We start from the raw sequence: 19978 nt of genomic DNA, 5'->3' as shown, positions 1-19978 counted from the left end.
TGATTTATTGATAGAAAGAAAACTGATAGACGTTTGTGCACTCCTTAGTGCAATCGAAGGCAATGAAGCGCATGCATGTGCAACTAGAGGGGAAGCAACGTCTACTTCTTTCTTAGAACCAAAGAAAAAGAATGAAGAATGCAAGATCAAAAATCCGTAGATCAACAATGAGTGCATGGAGAAGATATTGCTTCAACTAGTGGGAACAGTTATGGAAGTTGAAAATCTTCTAAAATGCATACTTGTGGTTCTTGTTTTCTTTGGTCTTGCTATTCTAACAAAGATTTGGTGATGTCCTATGTATGAAATGTGGTTGAAAATGCAAAGAAATGCAAGTTGAGATGCAAATTTACATTTTGCGCGCGAGGGGGGGGGGTGCAGAGGCAGACCCCGCAAAAGCCGACCCGTATCGGGGTCTGCCTCTGCGGCCGTACGCGCCGGCCTGCAAAACAGTTTTTTCGTGAACTGCAAACATGAAATGCGGGTCGGCGGGATGTGGGGTCTGCTAGAGATGCTCTTAAGTACAATATATTGCTTCAAATTGTGCGGAGAAGTAACTACCTTCTTCTTCCCGACCTGAATGCCAAAAAAGGTGTAGAATTACATAACTCAGTGGCAGCTGGCATCCATAGGATATGTTCCTGTTGCAATTTCAAAACTGATGATATGTAAGTTGCCCCCTCCGATCCACAATAAGTGTCATGGTTTTAGTTCAAGTCTGAACTAAAACCACAACACTTGTTATGGATTGGAGGGAGTAGTTAGGTTGAATTTAATTATAAATTACTTGTGAATGTTACATATCATGACAAGTAATCCATCGGTTCTAAATTACTTAAGAGTTCTAACTTTATCCTGTATCAAATTTCTTTTAGCTCAACCAATTATTGTTGTAAATTGTGCTGACAAGTGATTATCTTCTTCCTCCCAAAACGGATTCTAAAAGCAGTGAAGAACTGCAAAAGACAGTGGCAGCTCGACAACATACGGTAAGTGCCACTTGCAATTTCAAAAGTGATTATACCTAAGCTACTAGGTTGAAATCACTATATATTAATTATCAATATTCACAAAACACTTCCTCCATTCTAAATTACTTAAAGTTCTAATTTTGTCATATGTAACATTTCTTGTATATAGATATATATATATATATTACTCCCCCATCTGCATATATAGGGCCTAATACATTTTTTAAGGTAGCCTTTGTCCAATAATAATGTTATGAGTATATGAGATGTATGATATAGAAATTGTATCATTAGAAACTCCTTTCACATACGAATTCGATGGTATACTTTGTGTAACATACATATCATACATTATTGTGCTAACCCATGATCAAAGATAACCTCGCAAAACGTATTAGGCCCTCTATATGTGGACGGAGGGAGTACCTTTTTTTTTGCGGGGGACGGAGGGAGTACCATCTATGATACTGAATTAGTTTCATTATTCCCTATAAGATATATTTTCATTCAATATTCATGAGCATTTCTTTTAATATATTGGTCAAGCTTGAGTAAAGTTTTAGCTTTTAGGACAACACTAATATTTCAGGTAATTTGATGAAACGGAAGAAATAGAAGATGGATGGAGTGAAACGGAAGAAATAGACGATGGATGGAGCTCAGCAACAAGAGAGCCCGGAGACATGCCAAATCCTATTAGGCGTGCAATTTAATTATTAATTGTAAAATCCAAACTATTTCAGCGAATCTCTCCTCTATTTTTTTTTCATGGTAATACGTGTCTCATTCATATCATAAAGATTAAAGTACAAGTCACGTAAGGACCGACATGACAAAAGTGAAAAGATAGCAAAATATCTCTTAACTTGACCAACGCCCATCACCTGCCTCCGGCACCACGACAGCAGCCACCGAAGAAAAGAATGATGGATCACCTCCTCACCCGAGCTCGACGCGGCTCCATCGCTGATATGCAGCTTTGCGGACCTCCAAGGTGACTCACCAAAAGTGAAGCCCTTACCGTTGAACGAATCAGACCGGGGCAACACCCCGGACACGCCATCGAACTCCAGATCTGGCACCCCACCGCGACTAAGACATCGCGGAAGAAAACCATACCTGTCATCCACGAACCACGAACCCAGCACATGTTCCGTCTTCCAGATGTCGTCGATGCAGACCACAATCTGCATCCGCTCCTGCACTACCTCCCAAGCTCCGCGCCGACGCTGGAGCAAACGCCGTCGCAACGGCGGAGCCCGAGGACACAGGTCCACCACGAGGATGGCGCCGCCGCCACGCCATCCTTGCTTGAACATACTGGTTTCCAAATCCATCCCCAACCATAGGACCAATGGCCTTGTCAAGGAAGGATCCGAAGAAGCTTTATTCAGCATTGTCATCGTCGCCGCTGAAACAAAGACGATGAACAGCCTAAAAATCTAAACTATGAGGGAGTAAAAACGATCCACACGCGTGGATCCGGCGACCCCCCTCACCACCGACGACCTCGGGGAGCCGCCGGAGGACGGCGTTGGAAGATTGGGTCTCCTGGCGGCGGCTAGGGTTCCAGCGCCAGGGACAGCCTCTATTTAGAATAGCTCAAAGTTCTCTATCAGATAGCAACGTGCCGACTTGATCAATCATACGCATTTGAACTCAAATTAGCAAGTAGCGACGTGACATCCATCTGCTTTTCGTGTTGCCAGCCATTACTATACGCTGGCTTTTCGTGTTGCCAATCATACGACTCGGACGGCAAGGTCTCCATCTCCATCTCCAACTCGGAGCCGGACGACAACGGCGACCCCGGCGCTGCGCGCGCGCCCGGCCTTCTCCTGGCGGAAGCTCTGGCGCTTCACGGGGCCCGGCTTCATGTGCGCGCTCGTGCAGCTCCTCTGGCTGCTGCTCTGGGCCACGGTCATGGGCGCGCTCGTGCAGCTGCTCTTCGCGCGCCTCGGGGTCGTCACCGGGAAGCACCTCGCCGAGCTCTGCCGGGAGGAGTACCCGCCCTGGGCCACACGCGCGCTCTGGGTCGTGACGGAGCTCGCGCTCGTCGGCGCCGACATACAGGAGGTCATCGGCAGCGCGATTGCCATCAAGATCCTCTCCGGGGGCATCGTGCCGCTCTGGGGCGGCGTCGTCATCACCGCCTTCGATCTCGTCCAGGCCGACGCCGTGTCTGCCTTCCGCTCGCTTTGACGGCGCGGCATCCTTCCGGCTCTGTTGCTGCGACGCCATCGCCAGTGGCTCAGCGAGGCAGGCGACTCCTGGCTGTTCCAGCGGAAGCTCGCCACCGCCGAGCTCGCCTCCTCGGCAATCCGTGCCTTCACGGCCAGCGTCGTTGTCTCCGAGCTGCCTTGCCCACAACGTGTTTGTGGAAATGACATGCACAATAAAAAAAAAGAAAAGAAACAGCCTTTTGGGGAGACGGCTCTGAAAATTTTGAAACCAATGCCAAATGTTTCGCCGGTAGCCCCCCAGCCGGCGAAAAAAATGCCTCCTGGAGGGCTCAGCGGCTGAAGATGCTCTAATGGCAAAGCTACTAATCGTGTTAATTAAACAATGAAAGTACTGTAATACATAGTAGCCAGGTGCGTGCTCACGATCATATGATGCATGCCTTTTTCATAGTAGCCAGGTGCGTGCTCACGATCATATGATACATAGTAGCCAGGAACGATCTCTGCGTCCGAAGACCAGGAGCCAACCGTGTCCGGACCAGCTTCCCTTACCCCGTGTCCGGCCTCGAGCCGGGGAACGATCTGTGCGTCCGAAGACTAGGAGTCAACCGTGTCCGTACCAGCTTCCCTTACCCCATGTTCGGCCTCGAGCTTCAAGATGATATGCTGGCTCAGTTTTTCGGAGGTGCTCATAGACGATATGCCGATCTTTAATCCTGTGTTCAAAAAAAAAAGGCATGCTTTCAGTTGTACAATTTGTGAGGAAATCTACCAAATGACCCATTCCGACGCTATATCCCTAACAAACCATGGATGGGGTTTATTTACAGGAGAAATGGTGCGTGATTTGTACGTCATTGGATTTAGATGGGCGGCTGGGATCGGCATGAAATGGGTGTGGATCCACGGGACGTTGAAACCGGCCAATGGGCAGCGAGGGAGGGATGCCAATGGCCCAGTAGCGGAAAATTGCAAGAGGACGAACGAACAAACCAATCCCAATCCCACGCCGTCGTTAAGCAACGCCCTCCTCCTTCCCTATGCTCGCAAGATCCCCTCGCTAATCATTGGATCGAGAGGAACCCCAAATGGGGAAGTTCTCCCCCCCCCCCCCCCCCCCCCCATATCAACGCCCCCGGAGGATGGAATCGCCCCACTCCACTCCCAAACCCACTCCTCTTCCTCCTCCACTCCCAATCCCACGCCCCAAGCATGGATCGTCAGCTCGCCGTCCTCCTCCTCACCGCCGCCGGCGCGGCGGATGGGCGCGCGCCGCCGGGCGGCGTGGTGGACCTCGGCAACGCGTCTCCATCTGCCTCAGCGCTTGACCACAAGACTCCACCGGTCGTCGCCGCGGACCTCGCCTCCGGCGGCGTGGCGGACCTCGGCAAGCAGGTGGGCCTCGGCAACGCGTCTCCATCTGCCTCAGCGCTTGACCACAAGACTCCGCCGGTCGTCGCCGCCGTCAACTCCTACGCGCCTCCATCTGCCTCAGCGCTTGACCACAAGACTCCGCCGGTCGTCGCCGCCGTCAACTCCTACGCGCCTCCATATGTCCATGGCAGTGGCGTAGCCAGGATTTCGGGTTAGGGTGGTCCAATTGATATAAAAAACATTTACACCATGAATACAACATACTAGTAGGGGGCAAGCTATTTAGCTGAAGGGGCCAATGCCCCCTCCCCCATGTTTGAACCAATAAATGTCTCTATGTCTAAGTTTATTGTTCCAGGGAACGCACTGTCATTTGACTTGTTTAGTTACAATTCGGTGTTTTGAGAACATGGATTTGTTTGTAGAGATATCTTTGGTAAAGCTTATGGACGAGGGCATGGCACAAGTGGCGCACATGTGTACAGAGATGGTCTTAACCATGCTATGTTCTTTAGTTTACATAATCACAACATAAATAATGCTTAACTATAACTTTATTAAGGAATGTAATTGACCATTGGCCTATGTGATGTATCAAATACCTAGCATTCCGAAATTATACAAAACAATAAGATATAACAGGTAAGATAAACAAGCAAGATCTTCACCTGTTGATGGCAAATATGAGAAACATTAGTACGCCACATGGTTGCCAGTATGTCTAAAAAATGCAGTAAATTGCCACCTCCCAACATACATGAAAAATGATGAGCACAGAACGACTAATTTGATAAATTACCAGCCCACTAAATACTAACCAATTTTTTTAGGAAATCTATTTTTATAGCTTTTGAATCCATGTATGTATGCCATAAACTAAAGTCTATTCACACATTGAGGAAAACAGAATGTTCCTATTATGGATGATTGTTAGAGGTCCTATCCATAGAAGAACTTGATTTTCTTATTATGTACAAAAGGAAATGTACTGGCTCATTTTTGAAATATATATGTCAACTTTGGACTTAAATCTTTGCATGTGGTTAGAACTTGGTGTTTTATAATTTCATTCAACTCTATCATATGCCTTCATCATATCGAGCTTGAGCGCACAGTGGTTGTTGTTCTTTGACCGGTTCTTATTCATAAAATGCAAGCACTCATAAGCTGAAATGATGTTGTCAGAAATAAGTCTTCCGGGAACAAAGGCCGACTGCTCCTCTGATATTATGTCTGGGTGTATTGACTTCAAACGGTTGGCTAGTACCTTGGAAGCTATCTTATAAAAACATTACAAAGGTTTATAGGTCGGAATTGAGATAACAAAGTGGGGTTCGATACCTTTGGAATAAGAACCAACATTGTGTCGTTGACACAGGCCGGGCTCTCCTCCCCTCTGACTATGCTCAAAACTGCCCTCGTGACCGAGGCTCCACATATATCCCAATGGCGCTGAAAAAAGTGCGCCGGAAACCCATCGGGGCCGGGCGCCTTTGTAGGGAACATTTGGAACAACGCCTTATTCACTTCTTCCTCCTTGTATGGTGCCATAAGTGATTCCTTCATAGCGACTGTTACCTTCGAAGATACATGCTGGAGAACATCATCTACTCCTTCCACTCCTTCTGAAGTGTAGAGATTTTTATAAAACTCTTGGGCAAGTTGCTGCATCTCCATAAGATCCTCTGTTAGTTGCCCATATTGTTTCTGGAGGGCCTTAATCAAGTTCTTTCACCGTCTCATCGACGCCCGAAGGTGGAAAGAATGTGTATTCCGGTCGCCAGCAGAGAGCCACTCCACCCTAGACCTCTGACGCCACATCACTTCCTCGCGCAGATATAGCTCAATTAAACAATCATTAATTTTGATCTCAACATGGCTCGGGCCAACCCACAGAGGGTCACTTCTTAGCCGTTGTAGGTCCTTCTTTAGCTTTCTGATCTCAGCCTTGACATTGCCAAAAGTCTCCTTGCTCCACTCGCCTAAGTTGTTAGACAAGGCTTCTAGGTTCGGGCGGACCTCAGCCACCGTCAGATTAGGGTCGTTGGCTTCCCATGCATGCGGGACCGTGGGGATCAACTCGGGATGCGTGTCCCACATGCATTCATGGCGAAACTGTCTTTCCTTTACCGTCCCTCTAGTAGGTGGATCGAGCTTTAGCAAAATAGGAGAATGATCAGAGGTTGCAGCAGTAAGGTGTTCTACCACTGCAAGGGGAAATTGTGCGCACCACTCGGCAGAGCCGAGCGCTCTGTCAAGCCTGACCCTTGTGAACGTACCTCCTACAACTTTCGTTTCAAATGTCCACTTTTGGCCTTGAAAGCCAAGATCAATCAGGCCACAAACATCAACCGCGTCTTGGAAACCTTGTATCTGTGTCTGGCTTCGCTGGCCTATTCCTTCATGTTCATCCTATCGAAGTACCTCGTTGAAATCGCCTATACATGCCCATGACATATCTTTTAGCGACGCCAAATTCTTCATCCTATCCCAAGTTCTGTGTCTTAGGTGTGTTTGGGCTTCTCCATCAAAACACGAGAGCCTCCACGGGTTGCCCCTCAGCTCCGACACCTTGACATCAATATGGTATTGCGAGTAACCCAAATTTTCAACTTTTATTTCATTATTCCAGTACAAAACTAAGCCACCACTTCGACCGGTGGAACCAACAGCAAAAGAACAATCATATCCTAGAGTACTTGCTAAACTTTCAACTCTCTCTTGGCTAATTTGCGTTTCCAAAATACAGAGTACTCTAGGGACAAACTTTAACGTGAGTTCGCGTAATTCTTGAACTGTCAGGGCGTTGCCTAAACCCCGACAGTTCCAGCTTAACAGATTCATTGTGCTCGGCGGTCCTCCGACGAGGAGGCCGCCGTTGTTCCATCTTGAATTTTGAGGACCGTCTGGTTCTTCCTCACCACCGTGTTTGCCCCCTTCTCTGATTGCTGCGTCGTTCTGGATCGCTTGGGATCCTGCTTTGGCGGTGGGCTTATTGGGACCACACCCGCCCCTCCCTTTTGGTTAACCGATGGTACAAGGACCAGGCTCCCTTTGGATGCCATGGACGTGGCAGTAGCCGCGGCCTCATCCGAAGATCTCCTTCGGTTCTGGTCAGTCTCCTCCATATCTGTATCTTCTCCCTCCATTGCACTATTGTCCCTTTCCAGATCAGAACTAGCTCCTCCTCCTGCTTGGTTGGGTTGTTTCTTCCCCTTGTTACGACGCCTCATGCCCATGCAGTCGTGGACGGCGCCCTCAAGTTCTTGAAAACCAAGGCCGAGGGGGGGTGCACACCATCTCCGTGTTCTTTAAACTCGTGTCCCATCATGCCGCATACCTGACACCAGTCCGGGAGCCGCTCGTATTTCACAACAAAGATCTCCCTCTGACCCCCACGGACTATGGAAGTCGCCTTCTTGAGTTGGTTGCGAACATCTAGACGGATTCTCACCCTGTAAAAATTCCCTTCGAAGTCGAAAGAAGGTGGTTCTGAGTCTACAAACTCGCCGATCTTAGCAGCCAACGTCTTCACTTTTCCATGGTATGCGATTGGAAGATCAATGATTCTTGCCCAAATCTCAAACTTGAAGAGCTCAATGGATGTAGGTTTGGAGTAGCCATCATAAGGAACAATGATCACCGAATTCCCCCGGAAGTGCCAAGGCCCTCCCTGGGTTACCCTCTCCCAGTCCCCTAGGCAGTTGAACTGCATGATAAATAGATTATCTTCTAGGGTTTTGATCTTGACTCCCCTCGCGAGATCCCAGGCTGACTTCATGTTACGGAAGAACCAATATGTGCTGAAAGACTTGTCCATGTGAACACGGGCCAAAATCATCCATTGTAGATCCTCATCCGGTGGTGCGTCGTCCTCCACAACAATAACATCATCTAGGTCATCCTCCTTCAGGGCGAGCCCCTGCATCAGCTTGTCAAGGTTCCCACCTTCGCTGCCATCTATAGCTGATCCCGATTGCTACACCATTGGTGATCTCTCTCATATCGATCTTGTTGCCTCTGCCGTCGAACCCTAGCAGATGAAAGAAAAAACTAGTGTCGCCTCCTCCAGGACACCCACCAAGGCCGGGCGGCAGCACCAGGCTGCCCCTGAATCAGCCTGAGTAGGAAAATCCCGACGGGACGGCGGCAAGGGAAGATTTTTTCTCAACGTTGCCACGGGCGGCGAGAGGAAGAGGAAACCCTAACGAGAGGGAAAGATTCTCTTTGATTAATTGCAGTTGACCACACTTTTTTCGTTCGTCTCTATCGATCGCAAGAACAGGCCAAACTCCACCAATACAATTTATTTAATTTTCAAAAGAAAAGAAAGCCCACCACGGGCCCAAACTCCTCTGTTTCCCCTCGAAAGCCATGGTGAGCGGCGAGCGCTTAGGTTTAGGGCGCCACCATCCCCTCGAAAGTCCATCTTCTGAAACCGGGGTGGTCGATCGTTGTGGTGCTGCCCGTCGTGGCTCCCGTCAGCGCCCGACGAGGAGGTGGACTTGTCCTTCTGTAGTGCGGTGACGGACGTCTGCAGGGACGCCATCGTTGCAGTCAAGGTCTCGATCATCTTGGCCAGATCAGCGGTGGTTGGTTCTGCCATGGCGGAAGTAACTGTTGGGGAACGTAGTAATTTCAAAAAAATTCCTACGCACACGCAAGATCATGGTGATGCATAGCAACGAGAGGGGAGAGTAATGTCCACGTACCCTCGTAGACCGTAAGCGGAAGCGTTATGACAACGCGGTTGATGTAGTCGTACGTCTTCACGATCCGACCGATCCAAGTACCGAACGTACGACACCTCCAAGTTCAGCACACGTTCAGCTCGATGACGATCCCCGGACTCCGATCCAGCAAAGTGTCGGGGATGAGTTCCGTCAGCACGACGGCGTGGTGACGATGATGATGTTCTACTGGCGCAGGGCTTCGCCTAAACCGCGATGATATGACCGAGGTGGAATATGGTGGAAGGGGGCACCGCACACGGCTAAGAAACGATCACGTAGATCAACTTGTGTGTCATGGGGTGCCCCCCTGCCCCCGTATATAAAGGAGCAAGGGGGGAGGAGGCCGGCCCTAGGAGGGGGCGCGCCAAGTGTGGAGTCCTACTAGGACTCCCTAGTCCTAGTAGGATTCCACCTCCCTTGTTGGAGTAGGAGAAGGGGAAAGAGGGGGAGAGGAAGAAGGAAAGGGGGGCTATGCCCCTTGTCCAACTCGAACCAGAGGGGGGGGGGGCGCAGGCCTCCTTCCTTTTGGCCTCTCTCCTCTATTCCCGTATGGCCCAATAAGGCCCATATACTCCCCGGCGAATTCCCGTAACTCTCCGGTACTCCAAAAAATACCCGAATCACTCGGAACCTTTCCGAACTCCGAATATAGTCGTCCAATATATCGATCTTTACGTCTCGACCATTTCGAGACTCCTCGTCATGTCCCCGATCTCATCCGGGACTCCGAACTCCTTCGGTACATCAAAACTCATAAACTCATAATATAACTGTCATCGAAACCTTAAGCGTGCGGATCCTACGAGTTCGAGAACTATGTAGACATGACGTAGAACTATTCTTGGTCAATAACCAATAGCGGAACCTGGATGCCCATATTGGCTCCTACATATTCTACGAAGATCTTTATCGGTCAAACCGCATAACAACATACGTTGTTCCCTTTGTCATCGGTATGTTACTTGCCCGAGATTCGATCGTCGGTATCCAATACCTAGTTCAATCTCGTTATCGGCAAGTCTCTTTACTTGTTCCGTAATACATCATCCCACAACTAACTCATTAGTTGCAATGCTTGCAAGGCTTTAAGTGATGTGTATTACCGAGAGGGCCCAGAGATACCTGTCCGACAATCGGAGTGACAAAACATAATCTCAAAATACGCCAACCCAACATGTACCTTCGGAGACACCTGTAGAGCACCTTTATAATCACCCAGTTACATTGTGACGTTTGGTAGCACACAAAGTGTTCCTCTGGTAAACGGGAGTTGCATAATCTCATAGTCACAGGAACATGTATAAGTCATGAAGAAAGCAGTAGCAACATACTAAACGATCGTGTGCTAAGCTAATGGAATGGGTCAAGTCAATCACATCATTCTCCTAATGATGTGATCCGTTAATCAAATGACAACTCTTTTGTCCATGGCTAGGAAACTTAACCATCTTTGATTCACGAGCTAGTCAAGTAGAGGTATAGTAGTGACACTATGTTTGTCTATGTATTCACACATGTATTATGTTTCCGGTTAATACAATTCTAGCATGAATATAAACATTTATCATGATATAAGGAAATAAATAATAACTTTATTATTGCCTCTAGGGCATATTTCCTTCAGTAACCGAGGCGGCGGCGGATGGTGGCGATGGAGGTGGGCTTGTCGCGGACGCAGGGGCGGAGGCGGGCTGCGGAGGTAGCGTGGACGAGGAAGAGAATCGCCTGGAACCCGATACCAAGTTGTCAAGGACCTCGGTGCCCAAGACAGCAGGACCTCGACTACGTAGTTCGTAGTCTCGGTTGATAGGAGCGCTAGGGTTTTTGCCTAACTGCTCAATGGTGCAGGAGACGAGATTAGGAGTAGAGGAAGAGGTAGGAGATAATGATTTATTGCTTGCGTTAAAGGGTGCAAATTACACGATATATAAAGGCCTTATGGGCTTCTAACAAACTGGAAAATATGCCTAACAAACTACTCCTGGACTCTAGGAACCAACGTAGGATCAGGACTCCTTGCCCCGATCACGCCTCGCCAGCTGTGGCCGTCGGCTGCTGCTCCTGGGCGCGCGGCTCGCGCCTGTATGCAGCGCCCCACATGACATCTCTCCCCCCTCGACGAGCAGCTCATCCTCGAGCTGAAAAGCGGGGTAGCGCTCGATGAAACTGTCAAGATCCTCCCATGTTGCCGATGATGCAGCCTCACCCTTCCAGTGGACAAGGAGCTGGCAAACGCCGCGTGCTAGGCATGAACGAGTCACGCGTTCTGGTTCCGGGACAGCCGCACCGTTGTGGATCGGAGGCAAACCCGGCGGTGCAGTTGGAGGCGTGCTGAAGAACTTCTTGAGGAGGCCCACGTGGAACACGTCATGGAGGCACGAGCGCGCTGGTAGCTCCAGGCGGTAGGCGACATCATTGACAACCTCGGAAATGCGGTATGGCCTGTAGAAGCGTGGCTTGAGCTTGCCCCTGGTTGGCAAGTTGAGAGAAGATGTGGCACGCTGGCGAAGACGAAGCCACACCCAATCGCCCACTATATGCCTGACGTCGCGATGGCGTCTGTCGTAGTAGGACTTGTAGACCGCCTGCGCCTGCTGTAGTCGATAGCAGACATCAGCGAGTAGCTTGTCTCGCTCCGCCATGCTTTTTGCCACGGCCGCCACCCTCGTGTCGCCTGGCTCGTAAGAGCAAATAGTGGGAGGGTCGCGGCCATACACGAGCTTGAATGGAGTTTCTTGAGTCGTCATCTGGTAGGCGGTGTTGTAGATGTACTCGGCCCAGGGAAGCCATCGTAGCCACTGCCGCGGATGGTCCCCTGTGAGGCAACGCAGGTACATAACAATGATCTTGTTAGCAGCCTCCGTTTGTGTTGGAAATATGCCCTAGAGGCAATAATAAAATGGTTATTATTATATTTCTTTGTTCATGGTAATAGTCTATTATTCATGCTATAATTGTGTTATGCGGAAATCGTAATACGCGTGTGAATACATAGACCACAACGTGTCCCTAGTGAGCCTCTAGTTGACTAGCTCGTTGATCAACAGATAGTCATGGTTTCCTGACTATGGGCATTGGATGTCATTGATAACGGGATCACATCATTAGGAGAATGATGTGATGGACAAGACCCAATCCTAAGCATAGCTCAAAGACCGTGTAGTTTGTTTAGCTAGAGCTTTTCCAAATGTCAAGTATCATTTCCTTAGACCATAAGATTGTGCAACTCCCGGATACCGTAGGAGTGCTTTGGGTGTGCCAAACGTCACAAGTAACTGGGTGACTATAAAGGTATACTACGGGTATCTCTAAAAGTGTCTGTTGGGTTGGCACGAATCGAGACTGGGATTTGTCACTCCGTATGACGGAGAGGTATCTCTGGGCCCACTCGGTAATGCATCATCATAATGAGCTCAGTGTGACCAAGTGTCTGGTCACGGGATCATGCATTACGGTACGAGTAAAGTGACTTGTCGGCAACGAGATTAAACGAGGTATTGGGATACCGATGATCAAATCTCGGGCATGTAACATACCGATTGACAAAGGGAATTGTATATGGGATTACTTGAGTCCTCGACATCGTGGTTCATCCGATGAGATCATCAAGGAGCATGTGGGAGCCAACATGGGTATCCAGATCCCGCTGTTGGTTATTGACCGGTGAGGCGTCTCGGTCATGTCTGCATGTCTCCCGAACCCGTAGGGTCTACACACTTAAGGTTCGGTGACGCTAGGGTTATAGAGATATGAGTATGCAGTAAACTGAAAGTTTTTCAGAGTCCCAGATGAGATCCTGGACGTCACGAGGAGTTCCGGAATGGTCCGGAGGTAAAGAATTATATATAGGAAGTGAAGTTTCAGCCATCGGGAAAGTTTCGGGGGTTACCGGTATTGTACCGGGACCACCGGAAGGGTCCTGGGGGCCCACCGGGTGGGGCCACCTATCCCGGAGGGCCCCATGGGCTGAAGTGGGAGGGGAACCAGCCCCTGGTGGGCTGGTGCGCCCCCCCTTGGACCCCCTGCGCCTAGGGTTGGAAACCCTAGGGGTGGGGGGCGCCTCCACTTGCCTTGGGGGGCAAGCCACCCTCTTGGCCGCCGCCCCCCCTAGGGTCCCTATATTAAGAGGCGGGAGGGAGGGCAGCCGCACCCATGCTCTTGGCGCCTCCCTCTTCCCTTGCTACACCTCTCCCTCTCGCAGACGCTTGGTGAAGCCCTGCCGAGATCGCTGCTGCATCCACCACCACGCCGTTGTGCTGCTGGATCTTCATCAACCTCTCCTTCCCCCTTGCTGGATCAAGAAGGAGGAGACGTCTCCCTGACCGTACGTGTGTTGAACGTGGAGGTGCCGTCCGTTCGGCGCTAGGATCTCCGGTGATTTGGATCACGACGAGTACGACTCCCTCAACCCCGTTCTCTTGAACGCTTCCGCTCGATCTACAAGGGTATGTAGATGCACTCCTCTCTCTCGTTGCTAGATGAACTCATAGATTGATCTTGGTGAAACCGTAGGAAATTTTTTATTTTCTGCAATGTTCCCCAACAGTTTGGCCATCCGATTGAGGATGAAACGCCGACGTCATGTGCAGCTTCGTCCCGGTGAGGCGCATGAGCTCCCGCCAAAAAGCCGAGGAGAAGACGGGGTCGTGGTCTGAGACCATGGACTGCGGACGCCATGGAGGCGCACGATCTCGGCGAAGAACACTTGTGCCACCGACTCTGCCGTGTACGGGTGGGCTAACGCCACGAAGTGGCAGTACTTGCTGAAGCGATCCACCACGGTGAGGATGACGGACTTCCCGCCCATGCAAGGGAGCGCTTCCATGAAGTCGATGCCGACGTCAGTCCACACGCCCGTGGGCACCGGCAGCAGCAGCAGCAGACCGGCGGGGTGCAAGTGCTCGGACTTGTACCGCTGGCAAGTACCGCAGGCGCGGACGTACTCTTGCACCGTCTTGCGAAGGTTAGGCGCGTGGAAGTCGCGGCGGAGACGATGCAGGGTGCGTAGGACGCTTTCGTGCCCGTCGTCCTGCACTGCGGTGAGGAGCTCCTGGAGTAGTGGGGACGACGGCGGGATGTAGAGGCGGCCGTTGAAAGTGACAAGGCCGTCGGAGAGCGACCACGGCTGTTGCCGCGTACCTGCCGTGATATCCTCGCGCAGCGCGACGAGCGCCGAGTCGATTGATCTAGCTTGCCGGAGGCGATCGATGAAGTCGAAGCGAGGACCCGATATCGCCATGACCGACGTCTCCTCCGTATCGCGGCGGGAAAGGGTGTCCGCCACCGTGTTTGTACTACCGGCCTTGTACTCCATGGTGAAGTCGAACCCCAGGAGCTTGCCGACCCAATGGTGCTGCGGAATGGTTGCCAAACGCTGGTCAAGGAGGAATTTGAGACTGTAGTGATAAGTTTTTACCACAAATTGGCGCCCCCAGAGGTATGGTCTCCAATGACGAATAGCAAGCACCAGGCCGATGAGTTCCCGTTCATATGCTGCCAGAGAACTGTGACGAGGCGCGGCCGACCGGCTAAAGAAAGCCACCGGGTGCTGGTCCTGAAGAAGGACGGACCCGAAGCCGTACATAGAGGCGTCACACTCGACGATGAACGGCCGTGAGAAGTCCGGCAATGCGAGGATGGGAGCCGTGGTGACCGCCGTCTTGAGGGCGGTAAAAGCTGCTGCCGCCTCTGGCGACCAGGAGAAACCGTCCTTGCGAAGGAGGGCCGTCAGGGGCACAGCGACCACGCCAAACTCCTTGACAAACTTGCGGTAGTACCCCGCAAGGCCGAGGAACCCCCGGACCACACGCGTCGAGCGTGGCTGCGGCCATTCGGCCACTGCGTGCACCTTTTCCGGATCCATGGCCACTCCTGCAGCGGAGATGGTGTGACCTAGGTAGGAGATCGACTCGACGGCGAACGCGCATTTGGATCGCTTGACGAAGAGCCGATGCTGGCGCAGGACGGTGAGGACGGTGCGCACATGTCCGAGATGGTCCGCCCACGTCTCGCTGAAAATGAGGATGTCGTCAAAAAAACGAGAACGAAATGGCGCAGGTACGGCCGCAGCAGATCGTTCATGAGTGCCTCGAACGTCGCCGGCGCGTTGCAGAGGCCGAACGGCATCACCAGGAACTCGTAGAGGCCATCGTGGGTGCGTAAGGCGGTCTTGGGGATGTCCTCTGCACGCATCCGCACCTGGTGGTAGCCGGAGCGCAAGTCGAGCTTGGTGAAGAAACAAGCGCGCCGGAGCTTGTCGAGGAGTTTGTCCACCATCGGGATCAGGAACGCATCTTTGATGGTGATGGCGTTCAGGGCGCGGTAGTCGATGCAGAAGCGCCATGACCCGTCGGGCTTGCGGACCAGCAGTACCGGCGAGGAGAATGCGGAACAACTCGCTCGGATGATGCCCTGGGCGAGCATGGCGGCGCACTGACGCTCCAGCTCGTCCTTGTGGGCGGCCGGGTAGCGATACGGACGGACGGCCACCGGGGCGGAACCGGGGAGAAGGGTGATGCCGTGGTCATGGCTGCGGGGTGGTGGCATGCCGGAGGGTTCAGCGAAGATGCCGTCGAACTCGGTGATGATGGCGTCTAGGAAGTCGCGGCCGCTGCATGGTTTCAAGGCTAGTCTCGCCGGTCCTGCAATGCCGCGCCAGCACACCCGATGGCCCCCCCGCCAGAACGTCATGGAGAGGGCGCGGAAATCCCACAGGACTGTTCCCAGCCTCGCAAGCCATTGCGTGCCCAGGACGACGTCGTAGCCCGCGAGCGGCAAGGCGAGGAAATCCCCCGAGAACGCCTCTTGGTCGATGTGGAAGGACACTGTGCGGTATGCGCCCTGGCACGGAACGCGCTCGCCGTTGGCCACCGTTACGCGCATCTTCTCGGGGGTGGGGGATGGCAGTGTAGCACGGGCGGCCGCCTCCTCGGCAATGAAGTTGTGGGTGGAGCCGAAGTCGATCAAGGCGAGGAGGGAGACACCCCCGAGTGTGATATGCATCTGCATGGTCTCGCTCGTGCGCACGCCGGAGATTGCGTGGAGTGAGATCTGAGGGTCGGCCGGTGAGGCATCAGTGGTGGCGGAGGCCGTGTCGTCGTCGTCATCGTCTGGCGCCAGGTCGAGGAGAAAGATGCACTGACACACGCGGTTGTGGCTCCTGCCAAACTTCTCATTATTATTGAAGCATAGGCCCAGGCGACGGCGTTCCTCCATCTCCGCCTGTGACAGGCGTTTGATTTGGCGCCCTTCCGGCAGACTGGGGCCATGCTAGGGTACGGCTGGTGGTGCCGGTGCGGGGGGCGCGAGGCGTGGTACGGGCGCCGGCAGGATGCCCTTCTGCTGAAAACGAACCGGTGGCGCGGAGGCGAGCGCGCACTGGTCGCGCAGCTCCAACTTGCGGGCGAGACTCATGGAGACAGCGAGGGACTGCGGGTTGTGGATCTCCACATCGAGGCTGAGGGGTGGCTGGAGTCCCGCGGTAAAGATCTGAACCTTCTGTGTCTCTGATAAGGAGCCTGCCCGGGGAAGGAGCGCCTCAAACCGCTCCTGGAAGTCGACGACGGACGTTGTGCGCTTGCACGCCATCAGTTCACTCAGCGGGTTAGCGCACAGAGGTGGCCCGAAGTGGAGATTGAGCAGCTCGGTGAAGCGGCGCCACGGAGGTGTGGCCTTGTCGTGCTGGACCTGCATATACCACAGTTGGGCAGTACCCTCGAGATTGTATGACGCCATCCACACTTTCTCCTCGTCGGTGATCCGTTGTTGATGGAAGAAGGACTCGCACCTTTTGATGAATGCGAGAGGATCGGACTTGCCGTCGAACTTGGGGAAGTCCATCTTCTGAAACCGGGGTGGTCGATCATTGTGGTGCTGCCTGCCGTGGCCCCCGTCAGTGCCCGACGAGGAGGTGGACTTGTCCTTCTGCAGTGCAGTGACAGACGTCTGCAGGGACGCCACCGTTGCAGTCAAGGCCTCGATCATCTTGGCCAGATCAGCGGTGGTTGGTTCTGCCATGGCGGAAGTAACCGAGGCGGCGGCAGATGGTGGCGATGGAGGTGGGCTTGTCGTGGACGCAGGGGCGGAGGCGGGCTGCGGAGGTAGCGTGGACGAGGAAGAGGATCGCCTGGAACCCAATACCAAGTTGTCAAGGACCTTGGTGCCCAAGACAGCAGGACCTCGACTACGTAGTTCGTAGTCTCGGTTGATAGAAGCGCTAGGGTTTTTGCCTAACTGCTCAATGGTGCAGGAGACGAGATTAGGAGTAGAGGAAGAGGTAGGAGATAATGATTTATTGCTTGCGTCAAAGGGTGCAGATTACACGATATATAAAGGCCTTATGGGCTTCTAACAAACTGGAAACTATGCCTAACAAACTACTCCTGGACTCTAGGAACCAACGTAGGATCAAGACTCCTTGCCCCGATCACGCCTCGCTAGCTGTGGCCGTCGGCTGCTGCTCCTGGGCGCGCGGCCCGCGCCTGTATGCAGCGCCCCACATGACATGTCTGAGGGTAACCCATGCTTCTTCTTACCGAATCATCTGCAGCGTCTAGGGAATAATGGTGCTCTGACAGGTTATAGAAGCTGATGAAGAATTAGACAGTAAAGAAGAGGATACTCTTTGTTACTATTGCTGCATGAATGATGCGACCTTCTGCTGTCGTGTGAATAAAAGTGGGTTGCTGATTTCTTTAAAATAAAATCGACCTTGTGTGCTAAACTGCTAATTTTTAGATGAATGGGAGATAGACAGAAGAAGATAGATAGATTTTACCTTGTATACAGATTGTTGTGTGGATAAAAATGACATTGTTTAGATTTTTTTGTATTGTATATTGTTTGTTGTATGGTAGATCGATATAGATAGAAGAGGATAGAAGAAAAATGTGCTGATTGTTGTATTGTCACATTGTACAACCTAATCATTGTTGTATATGTTTTTGCATAGATACATCAATGATGTACATAGACAGAAGAAGTCTTAAGGGGGAGCTATTTCAAAACAAGATGAGGAGAGCCTCAAAGATTTAAGTAGTAAAATACTAACCTGCACAAGCCTTCTTTCGAGTCTCCTAACATTGTCTGCTTAATTTTCACTACCTGCAAGTACAGAAAGCTAGAAATTTGGATATGCTGCTATGTGCCTTTAGTTTGTAGGATAAGATCTCTCTGCTTCCAGGAGAGTTTGACCACCCATATCTCTCTTTTTCTTCCAACCTGCACTTAGTAGGTCATTTTTGTTGTGTTATATATTGTATCATTTTGGTTGCTGAAAATGATAGTCGTAGCCCGTCAAAAAATTATGATAAACGATTGATTCTTCGTAAAAGGTGTAGTGACTGTTGCAAAGTTTACCTGGTCTTCCATTTATATTTTTCAGAAGACAGTCCTAGAGATGTTGCTTTATTTGAGTTCTGCTTATTGCATTTATTGGAGCACCTGCAATGGGCACATTGATTGTTTAAATTTTCCTCTTGATGTTGAGCGCACTGCAACTGTTTATATCTCTCACTGAGACCTGGATCATCTTCCATGGTTATTAGAAGGTAGCATAATACTGGTTGAACCCGATAGTTACCTGAAACCATTGCTTAACATCGAGCCCCTCTACTTTGTAAAAAGTTTCCATTTTAGTTTACTGAATAAGTTTTTCTTGCTTGAACTATATCAGCTGGGCAAGTGCCAGAACCCAGGAGCTTATGATTTTGCTGCTCTTGAGATACACTTCAATATTGCAATCAACTTTGACTGTGCAACTATATAGACAAGGGCTTGCATTGTATATCGAAGGTTCAGTATTGAAGCTGCTTGCATTGAGCCGCAATAGATCTTGACTTCGGCGAAAAATGAAGTATATTGAGCTTAACGATGCACGGTTACATACAGATAGAAGAACCGGTTGTAATATATATTTTTTGTCCTGTAGTCAGGGGCGGATCCGGACTTAAAATTACCCGTGTCCACATAGAAGAACACATGCCTACATATCAAACAATTGAATGGCCTACACACTAAGCTAATAAGTAAGTGCACAATTGCACCCGGTGCCAGTGACACCGGGTAGCTGTACGTAGCTCCGCCCCTGCCTGTAGTAGCGCTTCTACTTCTGATTCATGTAATGAATATCTGGTGTATATAGTTCATTCTTTACAACTTTTCTCTAAGAGAACACCTATTTCTTCGTGTTTATGTTTAAAACCTATGTTTTCATTTTAAATAACACGTGTGAATTTTAAACCTCCGCAGCCGCAACGCCCGGGAAATCGTGCCCAGATACTCGGTATTGCTGTACCATGACATGGGCTCCGAGCTGGCAATCGGCATCGGCACATCACCATACCTGAGGCATGAGGGCGTCGCCGCCGGTTTGTCATCATCGTCAATGGGATCGCCGCAAGGTGAGTCGAATCAATCTCATACGTCATAGCCGATGCCCCAACATTTTTTATATCCATTGACAATGATTCCTGACATATAAACCACACAACAACTAGTGTTTGCTCAGGTGGATTTGATCTTTACTCTTCCCTTTCTGTTTTATGGTTATGAGCAATCAAATTCAATTTGCAGCTCCCTGCACTATCAAGGCCGCGGTGTGAATTATGACTGTGTGTCAGATGAGGACACGATTATGGCAGGGATGTTGGTAGCATGAAGTTGTTTAGTAACAGGATGGTCTATACTCAGCTACTAGAGATTTGAGCTGAAGCACAAG

The 19978-nt window shown here is 50.8% G+C and overlaps 1 pseudogene; it reads right to left on the bottom strand.

Annotated features, from left to right (window-relative positions):
* LOC123157539 (metal transporter Nramp2-like) overlaps positions 1 to 2896 on the bottom strand; it is a 16780-nt pseudogene extending 13884 nt beyond the window's left edge.
* Positions 2897 to 19978: the final 17082 nt, after the last annotated feature.

Source organism: Triticum aestivum, chromosome 7B (assembly GCF_018294505.1).
Source record: "Triticum aestivum cultivar Chinese Spring chromosome 7B, IWGSC CS RefSeq v2.1, whole genome shotgun sequence".
Lineage (NCBI taxonomy): Eukaryota > Viridiplantae > Streptophyta > Magnoliopsida > Poales > Poaceae > Triticum > Triticum aestivum.
This window is presented reverse-complemented; position numbering and strand designations above follow the sequence as displayed.